Source organism: Oncorhynchus tshawytscha, linkage group LG09, assembly GCF_018296145.1.
Source record: "Oncorhynchus tshawytscha isolate Ot180627B linkage group LG09, Otsh_v2.0, whole genome shotgun sequence".
In the NCBI taxonomy this organism is placed as follows: Eukaryota; Metazoa; Chordata; class Actinopteri; order Salmoniformes; family Salmonidae; genus Oncorhynchus; species Oncorhynchus tshawytscha.
The window spans coordinates 18,359,644-18,379,101 of record NC_056437.1 but is presented as its reverse complement, the minus strand read 5'-3'; the positions used below and the strand labels follow the sequence as shown (position 1 = coordinate 18,379,101).

At 45.5% G+C, this 19,458-nt stretch overlaps 1 pseudogene; it reads left to right on the top strand.

Moving 5' to 3' along the window:
- Nucleotides 1-13,362: 13,362 nt before the first annotated feature.
- Nucleotides 13,363-18,500, top strand: LOC112257268 (annotated as a pseudogene).
- The last annotated feature ends 958 nt before the right edge of the window (nucleotides 18,501-19,458 follow it).

Genomic DNA, 19,458 nt, shown 5'->3' with positions numbered 1-19,458 from the left:
TTGAGACAGACTCTGTCCAGAACTGTCCAGTTCATAGCCAACACGAGGTAAGCCGAAGAAGGACAGTGCCTGTACTATAGAAATTAAATGGGGGAAATTATACTGAGATTATAGTGTTTGCTTTTCATTTCTACCAGGCAGAGGTAAGACATTCACATCACAGCAGTCGTTGATCAGTCAGGCCTCAAATCTGGCAACAGTTTAGAGCTAAAGAATCCCGCTGTTTGGATCCACAGTCATATCTTATTCTTCTCTCTGTATGGAGACTTCTGTAATGTTGCTCCATACATTTACACTTTGGCAGACACTCTTATCCAGAGCAACTTAAGGTAGTGGTTGCATACATTTTTGTCCATAGCAGAAGCTAATACTATCTTCATGTCCTTTCAACGAATACAGCCTTTGATACAAGCAGGTATATGGTAGTATTGTTATTTTTTACTTGCCTAATGTGCTCTGTTGCCTGGACTACACCTCCGTCTGCCTGTTTAGAGTACCTGGTTGGCTGTTGTTGTAAGAGCCTCCAGACAATGCAGTGTGAACAGACCCTACAGAGTGGACGGTGTGGACAGACCCTACAGAGTGGACAGTGTGGACAGACCCTACAGAGTGGACAGACCCTACAGAGTGGACAGACCCTACAGAGTGAATAGACCCTACAGAGTGGACGGTGTGGACAGACCCTACAGAGTGGACGGTGTGGACAGACCCTACAGAGTGGACAGTGTGGACAGACCCTACAGGGTGGACAGTGTGGACAGACCCTACAGAGTGGACAGACCCTACAGAGTGGACAGACCCTACAGAGTGGACAGTGTGGACAGACCCTACAGAGTGGACCGTGTGGACAGACCCTACAGGGTAGACAGTGTGGACAGACCCTACAGAGTGGACAGAGCCTACAGAGTGGACGGTGTGGACAGACCCTACAGAGTGGACAGTGTGGACAGACCCTACAGAGTGGACAGACCCTACAGAGTGGACAGACCCTACAGGGTAGACAGTGTGGACAGACCCTACAGAGTGGACAGACCCTACAGAGTGGACGGTGTGGACAGACCCTACAGAGTGGACAGTGTGGACAGACCCTACAGAGTGGACAGGTGTGGACAGACCCTACAGAGTGGACAGTGTGGACAGACCCTACAGAGTGGACAGTGTGGACAGACCCTACAGAGTGGACAGACCCTACAGAGTGGACAGACCCTACAGAGTGGACAGACCCTACAGAGTGGACAGACCCTAGAGTGGACAGACCCTACAGAGTGGACAGACCCTACAGAGTGGACAGACCCTACAGAGTGAATAGACCCTACAGAGTGGACGGTGTGGACAGACCCTACAGAGTGGACAGAGCCTACAGAGTGGACAGACCCTACAGAGTGGACGGTGTGGACAGACCCTACAGAGTGGACAGTGTGGACAGACCCTACAGAGTGGACAGACCCTACAGGGTAGACAGTGTGGACAGACCCTACAGAGTGAATAGACCCAACAGAGTGGACGGTGTGGACAGACCCTACAGAGTGGACAGTGTGGACAGACCCTACAGAGTGGACAGACCCTACAGAGTGGACGGTGTGGACAGACCCTACAGAGTGGACAGTGTGGACAGACCCAGAGTGGACAGAGTGGACAGACCCTACAGAGTGGACAGACCCTACAGAGTGAATAGACCCTACAGAGTGGACGGTGTGGACAGACCCTACAGAGTGGACAGTGTGGACAGACCCTACAGAGTGGACAGACCCTACAGAGTGGACGGTGTGGACAGACCCTACAGAGTGGACAGACCCTACAGAGTGGACGGTGTGGACAGACCCTACAGAGTGGACAGTGTGGACAGACCCTACAGAGTGGACAGACCCTACAGAGTGGACAGACCCTACAGAGTGGACAGTGTGGACAGACCCTACAGAGTGGACGGTGTGGACAGACAGTGTGGACAGAGTGGACGGTGTGGACAGACCCTACAGAGTGGACGGTGTGGACAGACCCTACAGAGTGGACAGTGTGGACAGACCCTACAGAGTGGACGGTGTGGACAGACCCTACAGGGTAGACAGTGTGGACAGACCCTACAGAGTGGACAGACCCTACAGAGTGGACAGTGTGGACAGACCCTACAGAGTGGACAGTGTGGACAGACCCTACAGAGTGGACAGACCCTACAGAGTGGACAGACCCTACAGAGTGGACAGACCCTACAGAGTGGACAGACCCTACAGAGTGGACAGACCCTACAGAGTGAATAGACCCTACAGAGTGGACGGTGTGGACAGACCCTACAGGACAGTGACAGACAGTGTGGACAGACCCTACAGAGTGGACAGAGCCTACAGAGTGGACAGACCCTACAGAGTGGACAGTGTGGACAGACCCTACAGAGTGGACAGTGTGGACAGACCCTACAGAGTGGACAGACCCTACAGAGTGGACAGTGTGGACAGACCCTACAGAGTGGACAGACCCTACAGAGTGAATAGACCCCAGACAGAGTGGACAGACCCTACAGAGTGGACAGACCCTACAGAGTGGACAGACCCTACAGAGTGGACAGACCCTACAGAGTGGACGGTGTGGACAGACCCTACAGGGTAGACAGTGTGGACAGACCCTACAGAGTGGACAGACCCTACACAGAGTGGACAGACCCTACAGAGTGGACAGTGTGGACAGACCCTACAGAGTGGACAGTGTGGACAGACCCTACAAAGTGGACAGTGTGGACAGACCCTACAGAGTGGACAGACCCTACAGAGTGGACGGTGTGGACAGAGACCCTACAGAGTGGACGGTGTGGACAGACCCTACAGAGTGGACAGTGTGGACAGACCCTACAGGGTAGACAGTGTGGACAGACTCTACAGAGTGGACAGACCCTACAGAGTGGACAGACCCTACAGAGTGGACAGACCCTACAGAGTGGACAGTGTGGACAGACCCTACAGAGTGGACAGTGTGGACAGACCCTACAGAGTGGACAGACCCTACAGAGTGGACGGTGTGGACAGACCCTACAGAGTGGACAGTGTGGACAGACCCTACAGTGGACAGTGGACAGAGTGGACAGACCCTACAGAGTGAATAGACCCTACAGAGTGGACGGTGTGGACAGACCCTACAGAGTGGACAGTGTGGACAGAGCCTACAGAGTGGACAGACCCTACAGAGTGGACGGTGTGGACAGACCCTACAGAGTGGACAGACCCTACAGAGTGGACGAGTGTGGACAGACCCTACAGAGTGGACAGTGTGGACAGACCCTACAGACCCTACAGTGGACAGACCCTACAGAGTGTGGACAGACCCTACAGAGTGGACAGTGTGGACAGACCCTACAGAGTGGACGGTGTGGACAGACCCTACAGAGTGGACGGTGTGGACAGACCCTACAGAGTGGACAGTGTGGACAGACCCTACAGAGTGGACAGTGTGGACAGACCCTACAGAGTGGACAGTGTGGACAGACCCTACAGGGTAGACAGTGTGGACAGACCCTACAGAGTGGACAGACCCTACAGAGTGGACACCCTGTGGACAGACCCTACAGAGTGGACAGACCCTACAGAGTGGACAGACCCTACAGAGTGGACAGACCCTACAGAGTGGACAGACCCTACAGAGTGAATAGACCCTACAGAGTGGACGGTGTGGACAGACCCTACAGGGTAGACAGTGTGGACAGACCCTACAGAGTGGACAGAGCCTACAGAGTGGACAGACCCTACAGAGTGGACAGTGTGGACAGACCCTACAGAGTGGACAGACCCTACGACAGACCCTACAGAGTGGACAGACCCTACAGAGTGGACAGTGTGGACAGACCCTACAGAATGGACAGACCCTACAGAGTGAATAGACCCTACAGAGTGGACAGACCCTACAGAGTGGACAGACCCTACAGAGTGGACAGACCCTACAGAGTGAATAGACCCTACAGAGTGGACGGTGTGGACAGACCCTACAGGGTAGACAGTGTGGACAGACCCTACAGAGTGGACAGACCCTACAGAGTGGACAGACCCTACAGAGTGGAATAGACCCTACAGAGTGGACGGTGTGGACAGACCCTACAGAGTGGACAGTGTGGACAGACCCTACAGAGTGGACAGACCCTACAGAGTGGACGGTGTGGACAGACCCTACAGAGTGGACAGTGTGGACAGACCCTACAGAGTGGACAGTGTGGACAGACCCTACAGGGTAGACAGTGTGGACAGACCCTACAGAGTGGACAGACCCTACAGAGTGGACGGTGTGGACAGACCCTACAGAGTGGACAGTGTGGACAGACCCTACAGAGTGGACAGACCCTACAGAGTGAATAGAACCTACAGAGTGGGACGGTGTGGACAGACCCTACAGAGTGGACAGTGTGGACAGACCCTACAGAGTGGACAGACCCTACAGAGTGGACGGTGTGACAGACAGAGCCTACAGAGTGGACGGTGTGGACAGACCCTACAGAGTGGACAGTGTGGACAGACCCTACAGAGTGGACAGACCCTACAGAGTGGACAGTGTGGACAGACCCTACAGAGTGGACAGTGTGGACAGACCCTACAGTGTGGACAGACCCTACAGAGTGGACAGACCCTACAGAGTGGAATAGACCCTACAGAGTGAATAGACCCTACAGAGTGAATAGACCCTACAGAGTGGACGGTGTGGACAGACCCTACAGAGTGGACAGTGTGGACAGACCCTACAGATTGAACAGACCCTACAGAGTGGACAGACCCTACAGAGTGGACGGTGTGGACAGACCCTACAGGGTAGACAGTGTGGACAGACCCTACAGAGTGGACAGACCCTACAGAGTGGACAGACCCTACAGAGTGGACAGACCCTACAGAGTGGACGGTGTGGACAGACCCTACAGGGTAGACAGTGTGGACAGACCCTACAGAGTGGACAGACCCTACAGAGTAGAGCCAGTGCCAGGGACTACAGGCTTGGTAAAGTACACCTGAAGTGCCCTGTAGGATCAGTAGTGTAATCAAAGAAATATCCCATTTTTAAGAAAGCACATAGTTCCATCCAACAGGAGTATGACTTTGTTTCTTTGGTTAAAAATGCATTTTCCTTTCAAAGACGTGCCTGAAGTGATCAATCACCACCACTTCAATCAAGTTCCAGGGGCCTTCATGTCCTTCACCATAAAACCACAGTTTAAAAAATGTCCATGAAAGAACTTTGAATGTACATTATAATATGTTTATTTTATATAATCGTATCTATGAATAGCCAAAGCTATACATGTCATGCATTATAGAGAGTACAGGGACATCAAGGGGAAAGAAGGGGATCTGCAGTACCAATGTAATAAAGAGATAAATGTGTTTGTTAACCTGTAATACAAAACCAACAAACTTGTGTTATCCATAACAATAAGCTCTCATTACTTCTCTAATCAACTAAGATCTGGTTCCGGTTCATTCCCTGATTCATTAGCTCTTACCTAGATTTGAAGGGTTTGGATATGGGAAAACAAAATGGTGAGTGACTGAGGCTATTCAGGGGATAGAGGGAGCCATGACTACAGCAAATCAAATGTTATTGGTCATATACACATAGTCCAAATCAAATCAAATTTTATTTGTCACATACACATGGTAAGCAAATGTTAGTGCGAGTGTAGCAAAATGCTTGTGCTTCTAGTTCTGACAATGCAGTAATAACCAACAAGTAATCTAGCTAACAATTCCAAAACTACTACCTTATAGACACAAGTGTAAGGGGATAAAGAATATGTACATAAAGATATATGAATGAGTGATGGTACAGAGCGGCATAGGCAAGATGCAGTAGATGGTATTGAGTGCAGTATATACATATGAGATGAGTATGTAAACAAAGTGGCATAGTTAAAGTGGCTAGTGATACATGTATTACATAAGGATGCAGTAGATGATAGAGAGTACAGTATATACATATACATATGAGATGAATAATGTAGGGAACATTGTATTAGGTAGCATTGTTTAAAGTGGCTAGTGATATATTTTACATCATTTCCCATCAATTCCCATTATTAAAGTGGCTGGAGTTGAGTCAGTGTGTTGGCAGCAGCCACTCAATGTTAGTGGTGGCTGTTTAACAGTCTGATGGCCTTCAGATAGAAGCTGTTTTTCAGTCTCTCGGTCCCAGCTTTGATGCACCTGTACTGACCTCGCCTTCTGGATGATAGCGGGGTGAACAGGCAGTGGCTCGGAAGGTTGCTGTCCTTGATGATCTTTATGGCCTTCCTGTGACATCGGGTGGTGTAGGTGTCCTGGAGGGCAGGTAGTTTGCCCCCGGTGATGCGTTGTGCAGACCTCACTACCCTCTGGAGAGCCTTACGGTTGTGGGCGGAGCAGTTGCCGTACCAGGCGGTGATACAGCCCGACAGGATGCTCTCGATTGTGCATCTGTGGAAGTTTGTGAGTGCTTTTGGTGATAAGCCGAATTTCTTCAGCCTCCTGAGGTTGAAGAGGCGCTGCTGCGCCTTCTTCACGATGCTGTCTGTGTGGGTGGACCAATTCAGTTTGTCTGTGATGTGTACGCCGAGGAACTTAAAACTTACTACCCTCTCCACTACTGTTCCATCGATGTGGATAGGGGGGTGTTCCCTCTGCTGTTTCCTGAAGTCCACAATCATCTCCTTAGTTTTGTTGACGTTGAGTGTGAGGTTATTTTCCTGACACCACACTCCGAGGGCCCTCACCTCCTCCCTGTAGGCCGTCTCGTCGTTGTTGGTAATCAAGCCTACCACTGTTGTGTCGTCCGCAAACTTGATGATTGAGTTGGAGGCGTGCGTGGCCACGCAGTCGTGGGTGAACAGGGAGTACAGGAGAGGGCTCAGAACGCACCCTTGTGGGGCCCCAGTGTTGAGGATCAGCGGGGTGGAGATATTGTTGCGTACCCTCACCACCTGGGGGCGGCCCGTCAGGAAGTCCAGTACTCAGTTGCACAGGGCGGGGTCGAGACCCAGGGTCTCGAGCTTGATGACGAGCTTGGAGGGCACTATGGTGTTAAATGCTGAACTGTAGTCAATGAACAGCATTCTCACATAGGTATTCCTCTTGTCCAGATGGGTTAGAGCAGTGTGCAGTGTGGTTGAGATTGCATCGTCTGTGGACCTATTTGGGCGGTAAGCAAATTGGAGTGGGTCTAGGGTGTCATGTAGGGTGGAGGTGATATGGTCCTTGACTAGTCTCTCAAAGCACTTCATGATGACGGAAGTGAGTGCTACGGGGCGGTAGTCGTTTAGCTCAGTTACCTTAGCTTTCTTGGGAACAGGAACAATGGTGGCCCTCTTGAAGCATGTGGGAACAACAGACTGGGATAGGGATTGATTGAATATGTCCATAAACACACCAGCCAGCTGGTCTGCGCATGCTCTGAGGGCGCGGCTGGGGATGCCGTCTGGGCCTGCAGCCTTGCGAGGGTTGACACGTTTAAATGTTTTCCTCACGTCGGCTGCAGTGAAGGAGAGTCCGCATGTTTTAGTTGCGGGCAGTGTCAGTGGCACTGTATTGTCCTCAAAGCGGGCAAAAAAGTTTAGTCTGCCTGAGAGCAAGACATCCTGGTCCGTGACGGTGCTGGTTCTCTTTTTGTAATCCGTGATTGACTGTAGACCCTGCCACATACCTCTTGTATCTGAGCCGTTGAATTGAGATTCTACTTTGTCTCTATACTGACGCTTAGCTTGTTTGATTGCCTTGCGGAGGGAATAGTTACACTGTTTGTATTCGGTCATGTTTCCAGTCACCTTGCCCTGATTAAAAGCAGTGGTTCGTGCTTTCAGTTTCACGCGAATGCTGCCATCAATCCACGGTTTCTGGTTTGGGAATGTTTTAATTGTTGCTATGGGAACAACATCTTCAACGCAAGTTCTAATGAACTCGCAATACGGAACATATCCCAGTCCACGTGATGGAAGCAGTCTTGGAGTGTGGAATCAGATTGGTCGGACCAGCGTTGAACAGACCTCAGCGCGGGAGCTTCTTGTTTTAGTTTCTGTCTGTAGGCAGGGATCAACAAAATGGAGTCGTGGTCAGCTTTTCCGAAAGGAGGGCGGGGCAGGGCCTTATATGCGTCGCGGAAGTTGGAATAGCAATGATCCAAGGTTTTTCCTGCCCTGGTTGCGCAATCAATATGCTGATAAAATTTAGGGAGTCTTGTTTTCAGATTAGCCTTGTTAAAATCCCCAGCTACAATGAATGCAGCTTCCGGATATATGGATTCCAGTTTGCAAAGAGTCAAATAAAGTTTGTTCAGAGCCATCGATGTGTCTGCTTGGGGGGGAATATATACGGCTGTGATTATAATCGAAGAGAATTCCCTTGGTAGATAATGAAGTCTACAATTGATTGTGAGGAATTCTAAATCAGGTGAACAGAAGGACTTGAGTTCCTGTATGTTGTTTTGGCCACACCACGTCACGTTAACCATAAAGCATACGCCCCCGCCCCTCTTCTTACCAGAAAGATGTTTGTTTCTGTCGGCGCGATGCGTAGAGAAACCAGCTGGCTGCACCGTCTCCGATAGCGTCTCTCCAGTGAGCCATGTTTCCGTGAAGCAAAGAACGTCACAGTCTCTGATGTCCCTCTGGAATGCTACCCTTGCTCGGATTTCATCAACCTTGTTGTCAAGAGACTGGACATTGGCGAGGAGAATGCTAGGGAGTGGTGCACGATGTGCCCGTCTCCGGAGTCTGACCAGAAGACCGCTTCGTTTTCCCCTTTTTCAAAGTCGTTTTTTGGGGTTGCCGGCTGGGATCCATTCCATTGTCCTGGGTGAAAGGCAGAACACAGGGTCCGCTTCGCGAAAGTCATATTCTTGGTCGTACTGATGGTGAGTTGACGCTGCTCTTATGTTCAGTAGTTCTTCTCGACTGTATGTAATGAAACCTAAGATGACCTGGGGTACCAATGTAAGAAATAACACGTAAAAAAAGGTGCAGTAGATGGTATAAAATACAGTACATACAGTGGGGCAAAAAAGTATTTAGTCAGCCACCAATTGTGCAAGTTCTCCCACTTAAAAAGATGAGAGGCCTGTAACTTTCACCATAGGTACACTTCAACTATGACAGACAAAATGAGGAAAAAATATTTTAAAAATCACATTGTATGATTTTGTAATTAATTTATTTGCATATTATGGTGGAAAATAAGTATTTGGTCAATAACAAAAGTTTCTCAATACTTTGTTATATACCCTTTGTTGGCAATGACAGAGGTCAAACGTTTTCTGTAAGTCTTCACAAGGTTTTCACTCACTGTTGCTGGTATTTTGGCCCATTCCTCCATGCAGATCTCCTCTAGAGCAGTGATGTTTTGGGGCTGTTGCTGGGCAACACGGACTTTCAACTCCCTCCAAAGATTTTCTATGGGGTTGAGATCTGGAGACTGGCTAGGCCACTCCAGGACCTTGAAATGCTTCTTACGAAGCCACTCCTTTGTTGCCCGGGCGGTGTGTTTGGGATCATTGTCATGCTGAAAGACCCAGCCACGTTTAATCTTCAATGCCCTTGCTGATGGAAGGAGGTTTTCACTCAAAATCTTTCGATACATGGCCCCATTCATTCTTTCCTTTACACGGATCAGTCGTCCTGGTCCCTTTGCAGAAAAACAGCCCCAAAGCATGATGTTTCCACCCCCATGCTGCACAGTAGGTATGGTGTTCTTTGGATGCAACTCAGCATTCTTTGTCCTCCAAACACGACAAATTTAGTTTTTACCAAAAAGTTATATTTTGGTTTCATCTGACCATATGACATTCTCCCAATCTTCTTCTGGATCATCCAAATGCTCTCTAGCAAACTTCAGACGGGCCTGGACATGTAGTGGCTTAAGCAGGGGGACACGTCTGGCACTGCAGGATTTGAGTCCCTGGTGGCGTAGTGTGTTACTGATGGTAGGCTTTGTTACTTTGGTCCCAGCTCTCTGCAGGTCATTCACTAGGTCCCCCCATGTGGTTCTGGGATTTTTGCTCACCGTTCTTGTGATAATTTTGACCCCACGGGGTGAGATCTTGCGTGGAGCCCCAGATCGAGGGAGATTATCAGTGCTCTTGTATGTCTTCCATTTCCTAATAATTGCTCCCGCAGTTGATTTCTTCAAACCAAGCTGCTTACCTATTGCAGATTCAGTCTTCCCAGCCTGGTGCAGGTCTACAATTTTGTTTCTGGTGTCCTTTGACAGCTCTTTGGTCTTGGCCATAGTGGAGTTTGGAGTGTGACTGTTTGAGGTTGTGGACAGGTGTCTTTTATACTGATAACAAGTTCAAACAGGTGCCATTAATACAGGTAACGAGTGGAGGACAGAGGAGCCTCTTAAAGAAGAAGTTACAGGTCTGTGAGAGCCAGAAATCTTGCTTGTTTGTAGGTGACCAAATACTTATTTTCCACCATAATTTGCAAATAAATTCATTCAAAATCCTACAATGTGATTTTCTGGATTTTTCTTTGCTCCCTCTGCTGTTTCCTGAAGTCATTCGTCTATTCAGGGGATAGTTAGAGCCATGACTACATTTACAGTACGTATATCACAGTTATTTCTCTAAACACAAATATATCATAAATGTTCTATGCCACAGGTCTGCAAAAGCCATAGGGCCGTATACATATTGTTGTAGTATTGTCCCAATCAAAAACATCCCATGCATTTTACGGCAGTCAGGACATTTTCTGATTGGAAGGCTCATGCCTTAAATCTTTATGTTCTGTTAGGGATGCGTCAATTCGAATCTGGTAGCAGAACAATTTATGACACTGAGTCATCGATTGTACAATGCTATGTACTTTTATTAGCTTAAGCAAATAAATCGTAAATGCAATTTTCGTATATACGGGTTCGCTGTAACACCACGCAGGGTAGAACAGAGAACTGACTTGTTCCTGGCAAAGTTATTATAATATACTCTGACATAAGTAGTTCCCACTTCTGAGCTGGCCTGTCAGAGTCGAGACTGGGCGTGGTTAAAACTCACCCAGCCTATCGTTGGCGCACGAACTGGTCCCAGCCCCTAGGCGCTTCAGTGGTCAGGCGTTGTAGCTGGGTAGAATATCTATGCGCTCATGCTCTCGATACAGTTATCACACACCTGGGTCCTGTTATCTAACAAAAGACCGTTTGTTCTCTACACTACGTTGTGTATGTGTCCCCCTCATTGCACAGTTCCTGTATTTATGTTATTCTGTATTTTTCCATCATGAGAAAGGCCCATGGCCCTGAAACTGTTAACAATGTCTCAAGTCAGCTATTTTGCATAACACATACACCCACACAAGCCAACAGCAGATAATATTCAATCACATGTGATATGGTAACGAGCTATAGTGCATAATACTGAACCTTACAGTTCAGAACGCATGGGAAGGTAGGTAACCGTGTGTATTCTGGTGCGTAGGTGTCACGTTCTGACCTTTATTTCCTTTGTTTTGCCTTTATTTAGTATGGTCAGGGTGTGAGTTGGGGTGGGCAGTCTGTGTTTTTCTATGTTGGGGTTTTGAGTTCAGCCTAGTATGGTTCTCAATCAGAGGCAGGTGTCGTTAGTTGTCTCTGATTTAGAATCATACTTAGGTAGCCTGGGTTTCACATTTGAGTTGTGGGCGTTTGTTTTCCGTGTGTGTTTGTTGTCACACGGTACTGTTTCGTTCATGTTTATTGTTTTGTATTTTCATAGTGTTCTGTTTATATCTTAAAATAAAACGTTATGGGCACTTACCACGCTGGGCATTGGTCCTCCGCTCCTTCTCGCTTCTCCTCCTCAGAAGAGGAGGAGGAATGCCGTTACAGTAGGAAAATGTTCAAGTAATATTGTTGACATGTTTCCTTTGTCAGTGGAAAAATGTATCGTTGTTGCACCTCATACCTTATCTGTTCAGTTCTCTCTGGCCTGCCAGGGTTGGTAGCAAGTCAGCTGAATGCTAGCTAGCTACCCACAGGGTTCAATCTTCGGGCCGACTCTTTTCTCTGTATATATCAATGATGTTGCTCTTGCTGCGGGCAATTCCCTGATCCACCTCTACGCAGACGACACCATTCTATATACTTCCGGCCCGTCCTTGGACACTGTGCCATCTAACCTCCAAACGAGCTTCAATGTCATACAACACTCCTTCCGTGGCCTCCAACTGCTCTTAAACGCTAGTAAAACCAAATGCATGCTTTTCAACCGTTCGCTACCTGCACCCGCACGCCTGACCAGCATCACCACCCTGGATGGTTCCGACCTTGAATATGTGGACATCTATAAGTACCTAGGTGTCTGGCTAGACTGTAAACTCTCCTTCCAGACTCATATCAAACATCTCCAATCGAAAATCAAATCAAGAGTCGGCTTTCTATTCCGCAACAAAGCCTCCTTCACTCACGCCGCCAAACTTACCCTAGTAAAACTGACTATCCTACCGATCCTCGACTTTGGCGATGTCATCTACAAAATTGCTTCCAACACTCTATTCAGCAAACTGGATGCAGTTTATCACAGTGCCATCCGTTTTGTCACTAAAGCACCTTATACCACCCACCACTGCGACTTGTATGCTCTAGTCGGTTGGCCCTCGCTACATATTCGTCACCAGACCCACTGGCTCCAGGTCATCTACAAGTCCATGCTAGGTAAAGCTCCGCCTTATCTCAGTTCACTGGTCACGATGGCAACACTCATCCGTAGCACGCGCTCCAGCAGGTGTCTCACTGATCATCCCTAAAGCCAACACCTCATTTGGCCGCCTTTCGTTCCAGTTCTCTGCTGCCTGTGATTGGAACGAATTGCAAAAATCGCTGAAGTTGGAGACTTTTATCTCCCTCACCAACTTCAAACATCTGCTATATGAGCAGCTAACCGATCGCTGCAGCTGTACATAGTCTATCGGTAAATAGCCCACCCATTTTTACCTACCTCATCCCCATACTGTTTTTATTTATTTACTTCTCTGCTCTTTTGCACACCAATATCTCTACCTGTACATGACCATCTGATCATTTATCACTCCAGTGTTAATCTGCAAAATTGTAATTATTCGCCTACCTCCTCATGCCTTTTGCACACAATGTATAAAGACTCCCCTTTTTTTCTACTGTGTTATTGACTTGTTAATTGTTTACTCCATGTGTAACTCTGTGTTGTCTGTTCACACTGCTATGCTTTATATTGGCCAAATCGCAGTTGCAAATGAGAACTTGTTCTCAACTAGCCTACCTGGTTAAATAAAGGTGAAATAAAAAAAATTAAAAAATTCTGTATTTAACTGGAAAACACAGCACATGCAGTATACAAGCTGGAACTATGATTAGTACATAACATAAGCTGCAACTACCTACTGATCATGCGGTTTGTCTCCCTTTTAATAGTCAGTTCTTGAGAATGGAACCTAAAAATAAACCTATTTCCCCTAAAGATGGCAAGAAGTTCATACAGAACGGAAAAGGTCATTCATTGTTTTTGTGTGTGGTAACGTTAGTGGTAGAAGTAGTGATACTATTAATGTTCAATATTGGTTTAATGATGCCCTGGATTAAACAACTTGTAAGCCTAACTGACTAGCTTCAAATTCTGTTCAGAAGGTACAAGTAAACCTGGGACCAAATCAACAGGAAAAAGGCCATTCGAACCACACAGTGGAGAAAAAGGCAAGACGTTTGAGAACACTAACCTTATAGGAAATGACCCTCCACAGAAATTCCTGAACAAAAAACCCCACAGATGGAAAGTTCAGACCCAAAGTTAACCAAAAAGAGGAAGTTCATACCTGGGAAGGGCAATGAAGAGGAAGGTATGAACTGTGTAGTATCCAATGATCAACGTTTACGAGGATTACGAGGATTTCTTGAAATAGGTCTATTTCTTAGATTCTGAGTTGCATGAATCTCACATCTATGTATGAATGATCAGTGATCACACTAATGGTGGAATGCTTGTCTGTTTGCTCAGGTTCCGAGACCAAGAAGCACAAATGGGACGACTTCAAGCAGCAGAAGAAGGTACTGAAACAGAACCGGCAGCAAACTGAGAAAAATGACTTATCAAATAGTGAGCAGCGCCAAGCAGGTGTGGGAGATGGTCAGGAGGTAGGCTAAACCAACTACTCTATACTGAACAAAAATATAAAAAGGCAACATGTAAAGTGTTGTGCCCTTGTTTCGTGAGCAGGGGTAGCATATCAAGAAGCTGATTGAACAGCATGATCATTACATAGGTGCACGTTGTGCTGGGGACTAAAAGGGCACTAAAATGTGTAGTTCTGTCACAACACGATGCCACAGGTGTCTCAAGTTGATGGAGCGCACATTTGGCATGCTGACTGCAACCAGAGCTGTTGCCAGTGAATTTAATGTTCATTTCTCAACCATAAGCCACCTCCGTAGTTTTAGAGAATTTGGCAGAAAGTCCAAACAGCTTCACCACATGTAACAATGCCAGCCCAGGACCTCCACATCCGGCTTCTTCACCTGCGGGATCATCTGAGACCAGCCACCCGGACAGCTGATGAGACAGGAGTATTTGTCTAATAAAGCCCGTGTGTGGAAAAACTCATTCTGTTTGGCTGGGCCTGGCTCTCAGGTGTGTTGGCCCATGCCCAACCATAGATTGGGGCCCAATCCATTCATTTCAATTAACTTATTTCCTTGTATGAACTGTAACTGAGTAAAACTGTTGCATGTAGGGTTTATATTTTTGTTCAGTATAGTTAGTGCCACCAGTGCCACTTTATGTTAATTTGGGGGGGGGGTTAATGATGTAGGTTGCATATTTCCACCTGTACTTATTTATTATGTATCTCCATTTGAATACAGGAAAGATTGCGACTAAGAGAAGAGGATCAAACTCATGAGTCAGGAACTTGTTAAAAGATCATGAGTACAGTTTATCTCTACCTTGCACATTCTTCCACTGCACATCTACCATTCCAGTGTTTTCCTTCGCCTCCATTGCCTTTTTCCTCCCTTATCTCACCTCATTTGCTCACATTGTATATATACTTATTTTCTACTGTATTATTGACTTTGTTTGTTTTACTCCATGTGTAACTCTGTGTTGTTGTATGTGTCGAACTGCTTTGCTTTATCTTGGCCAGGTCGCAATTGTAAATGAGAACTTGTTCTCAACTTGCCTACCTGGATAAAAAGGTGAAATATATATATATATATATATTTTAAACAGTCTAACATTTACATTGCTGAAAGGCAGCATTCAAATCTATAACTTAGATTGACAATGTACAAATTGAGAGCATGGCACAATGGAGGATTTAAGATGCCGTCTGCTGTCTTTTAAGGTACTTACTACTGAATGTCTGTTCGAGGTGCATAGGAGTCAATAGGAACAGTGGAAAAGATGGAGACTTGCAAACTGTAAAAAAATACAAATAAAAAATACATTCAAACTTAGGCTTGAATGCAAAAAAAACAATGGTTATTAAAACATCATGGTGCCCCCCAAAAAATCAGTAGATAAATTAAAGGTAAAAACAAACATTTCGGCCTAAGGCCATCATCAGTTTGAATGTCAGCACGCACAGCTGGCTGCTATTTCAAGGATAATTGCATGTCACATGATCAAGCAAAAAAAATACATCAGAAAATCTATGAATCAGTGCCTAGTAGAATAGAATGCATGATCTAGATTATCTACAAAGAGAAGTATAAATTATTTATTTAACATTTACCATGTGAACATTACCTCAGAATAAATAACACAGGATCCAGTGCTAGAGGCGTCTCAGTGCTAGAGGAGTTACTACAGACCCTAGTTTGATTCCAGGCTGTATCACAACCGGCCGTGATTGTGGCACACAATTGGCACACAATTGGCCCAGCGTCGTCCGGGTTAGGGTTTGGCCGGGGTAGGCCATTGTAAATAAGAATTTGTTAACTGACTTGCCTAGTTAAAGGTAAAAAAATTAAAAATAATTAAAGTAGGGAGATAGAGATACCACTAGATGGGGGGGGAGCTGAACGGGTGGAGAGTTTTTAAATAGAACATCCACCACATCGCATTCTGTCTAGAGAAGACTAAGTTCAAGATGACCACCCCTAAGTCAACATTTAATCTGCTGTATATCACATCTCTATTTTGCATTCAAGCCTCCGTTTTGGATTTATTCATTTTTTTCTTGACAGTGTGCAGTTCTCCATCTCTTACAATAGAGAATTTGCCATCCACTGAAATTACTGGACAGACAATGACTGTCAATACTTGAATACTATAAAACAGTTGAGCACAATACTTATTCAAATTCATTTTCAGTACATGACATCCAAATGCTCAACTCAAGTTTGCAGATAAAGTGTATTTTTTTCCTTATTCAGATAGCATTTGCTCACGACTCCAGAGTCCTCCAGTGTTTAATCCAGTTTGGAAACGACAAGCAGAGACGAGGTTTTTGATGAACTCCAAGGCCAGTAGTTTGTTCTGTTGTTCTTCTGAGTCATTTTTAAAATGTTATTTAACTAGGCAAGTCAGCAATGAGTCAGTTGTTTTTCTCATGCCAATCACAATGCTCTGTATCTCAATAATGTTATCCTGTTCCGTAGATTATATAGTCGAGCTGAGTAAATGAAGTATGCCAGAAATATTGTAAAGAAGTTTTTAATGTATGGGTAAGTGAGCCTTTTGCCACCTCAAATGTTGCATATACATAAAGTCGTAGCACTAGCAATACATGTAGTATTTTAATATCATCCGATCTTATGCTGATATTAGCATTAGATCCTGGCAGGAAAGCTGGCCAAAATAGTCAAAACAAAATAAGTTTAATCTTGTTGATTAAATCATTGTAAATCTGTACTTGATTCAACAGTAGACCTTCGTGATCGCATTTCAAATTAATAATGTCATGCAGCTTAATCTAGTCTGTGGTTGAATTCCCTGATCATTTGCTTAGACATTGACATGGGGAATCAAGTCAATAATTCAAACTCCACTCATTGTAACCTTCACTGTAATCCTGACCTTGGCTGAAGATACCAGCTGTTTTGACTATAATCTGATTCATGGTTCAGATATTAAAAAGGATGGGGACATGCTATCCCAGTATGAAGACATATCTTGTAGGATGAATATAAAGGTCCTCATTTGATTGAGTCTCTCCTCACTACTAGTTTATCTGGCATGCAGTGAGGTTTACAGATGAAATAAGTAATCCAGGTTTCTGAATGGAAAATCTGACGTCTGGTATGTGCATCATGTCCCACAGGAGCAAAGAGCAGGTTGCAGGTGTGATGGTGGGCTTCAAGGGAAAAGTGAGACAGATGCTGTGTCACTGATGCGTTGTCGGTGGTGGAGTACGCTTACAACAAAAAGGCTATCCTCAGACTCATAGAGGAGCTCTACAGAACCACGTTCCAAGTCTTCAAGGTCAGGACACCTCCAACACCTCTCCCACTGCACTGTAGCAAAGTGGAGTTCTAAGCAGTAGTGGGGTTCTCCAACACCTCTCCTCTAGTTCAGTGAAAGTCTTGAACAGACTGCATAATCACGTTACCAAGAAATCCTCTTTCCGATTGCTTGTCTCTGAATATCTGCTGGTGTGGATGACATGCAGAGTGTGACTGACAGTTTGTTTGTTCCCAGTAGGCAATGTGCCCCACACTAGAGGTGCTGGAGGCTAACCCAGAAAAGGTTAATGGCATTTGAGGAAATTAAACTGATCCTTACCCCCATGGCCACAAAGTGAGTATTATTGAGCACACACACCTCTAACCATTCACTCTGCACACAGGAAACGATCAAATAAATCACAATACTGCTTTTGATTTCTGTCCATGTTATCTTCTCCCGTAGAGAGGCTGTGATTAAACATTCTCTGGTGCAAAGTTTTTCTGGACTTTACCCTGCATGCCCCAGCCAAACAAAGGACTGTAAGTAGAACCAGCAATGACTGTAGAAATGACTGAGGGAATCCCACCATGTTTCTAAAACCATTTTGATCATGTAACTTAACAGGAAATTATTGGGTCGATAAGGGTGTCTGTTGTATATGGCCCACACCCACGATGGAGCTAAAGTCGCAATGCACTGCCTGTGGCATGGGACACCTAAGGTGAGTATTCACTCAGGCCTTCTAGAGATATGATCCTCACCAACCACAGACTAGTGTGTGTCCTATGTATGTACACTGATTTATTGGTTCTACCTTTCAGGACAGAAAAGTCATCATTAAAACCATGAAGACGTACATCAGGAAGTTTGCAATGGTCAGCCAACACAACAATTTGATCGCCACGGTCTGACATGCAAATATGTAAACGTCAATGTGTGTGTGGCTGACTTATTGGTCTGTTAATTTTCTCTTCAGGGAGAGTGTGTGTTCCTAGTCCTCCTCGCTGCCTTTGATTGCATAGATGACACTAAGCTGGTGAAGCAGGCCGTCCTATCAGAGATTCTGGCCTCCCTGCCCGAAGTCATCCCTAATAGGAATGGAAAGAAAGTTCTGCCACACCCACCTATCACCTGAAATCATCCAGGTGCTGGAGAAAGGAGGTGGAAATACCCACAGGTGAGTCCTGCCACCACCTACCAATCCCTCCACACCAACTAAGCTAGACTGTAGAACACAGGTCAAACTCATTCCACGGAGGGCCGAGTGTCTACAGGTTCACTCCACCCTTGTACTTGATTGATTGAATTAAGGTCACTAATTGGTAAGGAACTCCCCTCACCTAGTTGTCTAGGTCTTAATAGATAGGAAAAAACAAAAACTTGCAGTGAGTTTTACACCCCTGCTAAAGAACAAAGTGAGGTTAACTTTCCAAATATACCCTAGTCCTTAGTTGCTACAGACATTTTTGGACTTAATGGTATATACACCCATCAATGCTTGAAGAATATAACTTAAATGCCTCAAGCTTAGTTCAATTGTCATCCCCCATCAGAACCCAAATTATAAGTTTGTTTTACTCCAATGTTTGTATATAATGTAAGCAAACTGTATAGCCACAAAACATGGTTAAAACTAATTTTTATATAATGGATGGTCAGTCCTTACATCAATATAAAATTATTATGCAGCCTCAGAGGGGTGCCCAAACTTTTTCATAAAACTGTATATAAATTAAAAGCAGGAGGAGCCTTTTATTAGATCTAGGAAAAAATGGATTGAGGAGGGAGAACATAATTCATCCTATTTCTTTAGACTTGAGAAATTTCACTCTAACAATAACACTATCCATAAGTTAAACATTGATGGTGTTATTACAGATAACCAAAAATGAATCGCTAAATACTGTAGCAATTTTTACAGAACATTGTATAGCTCTATGTACTGTCAGGAATCCACAGATATGTTTTTTAACTCACTGAATCATGTTCACTCTATCAGTGATATAGAATTTAAACAGTGTGATGAACCAAAGTTGAAGAGATTAGAGTCTATCAAACATCTAAAGAAAAATAAATCACCAGGTGTTGATGGTATTACATCAGAATTTTACAAATTATCTTCTGAACAAGTAGCTCCCT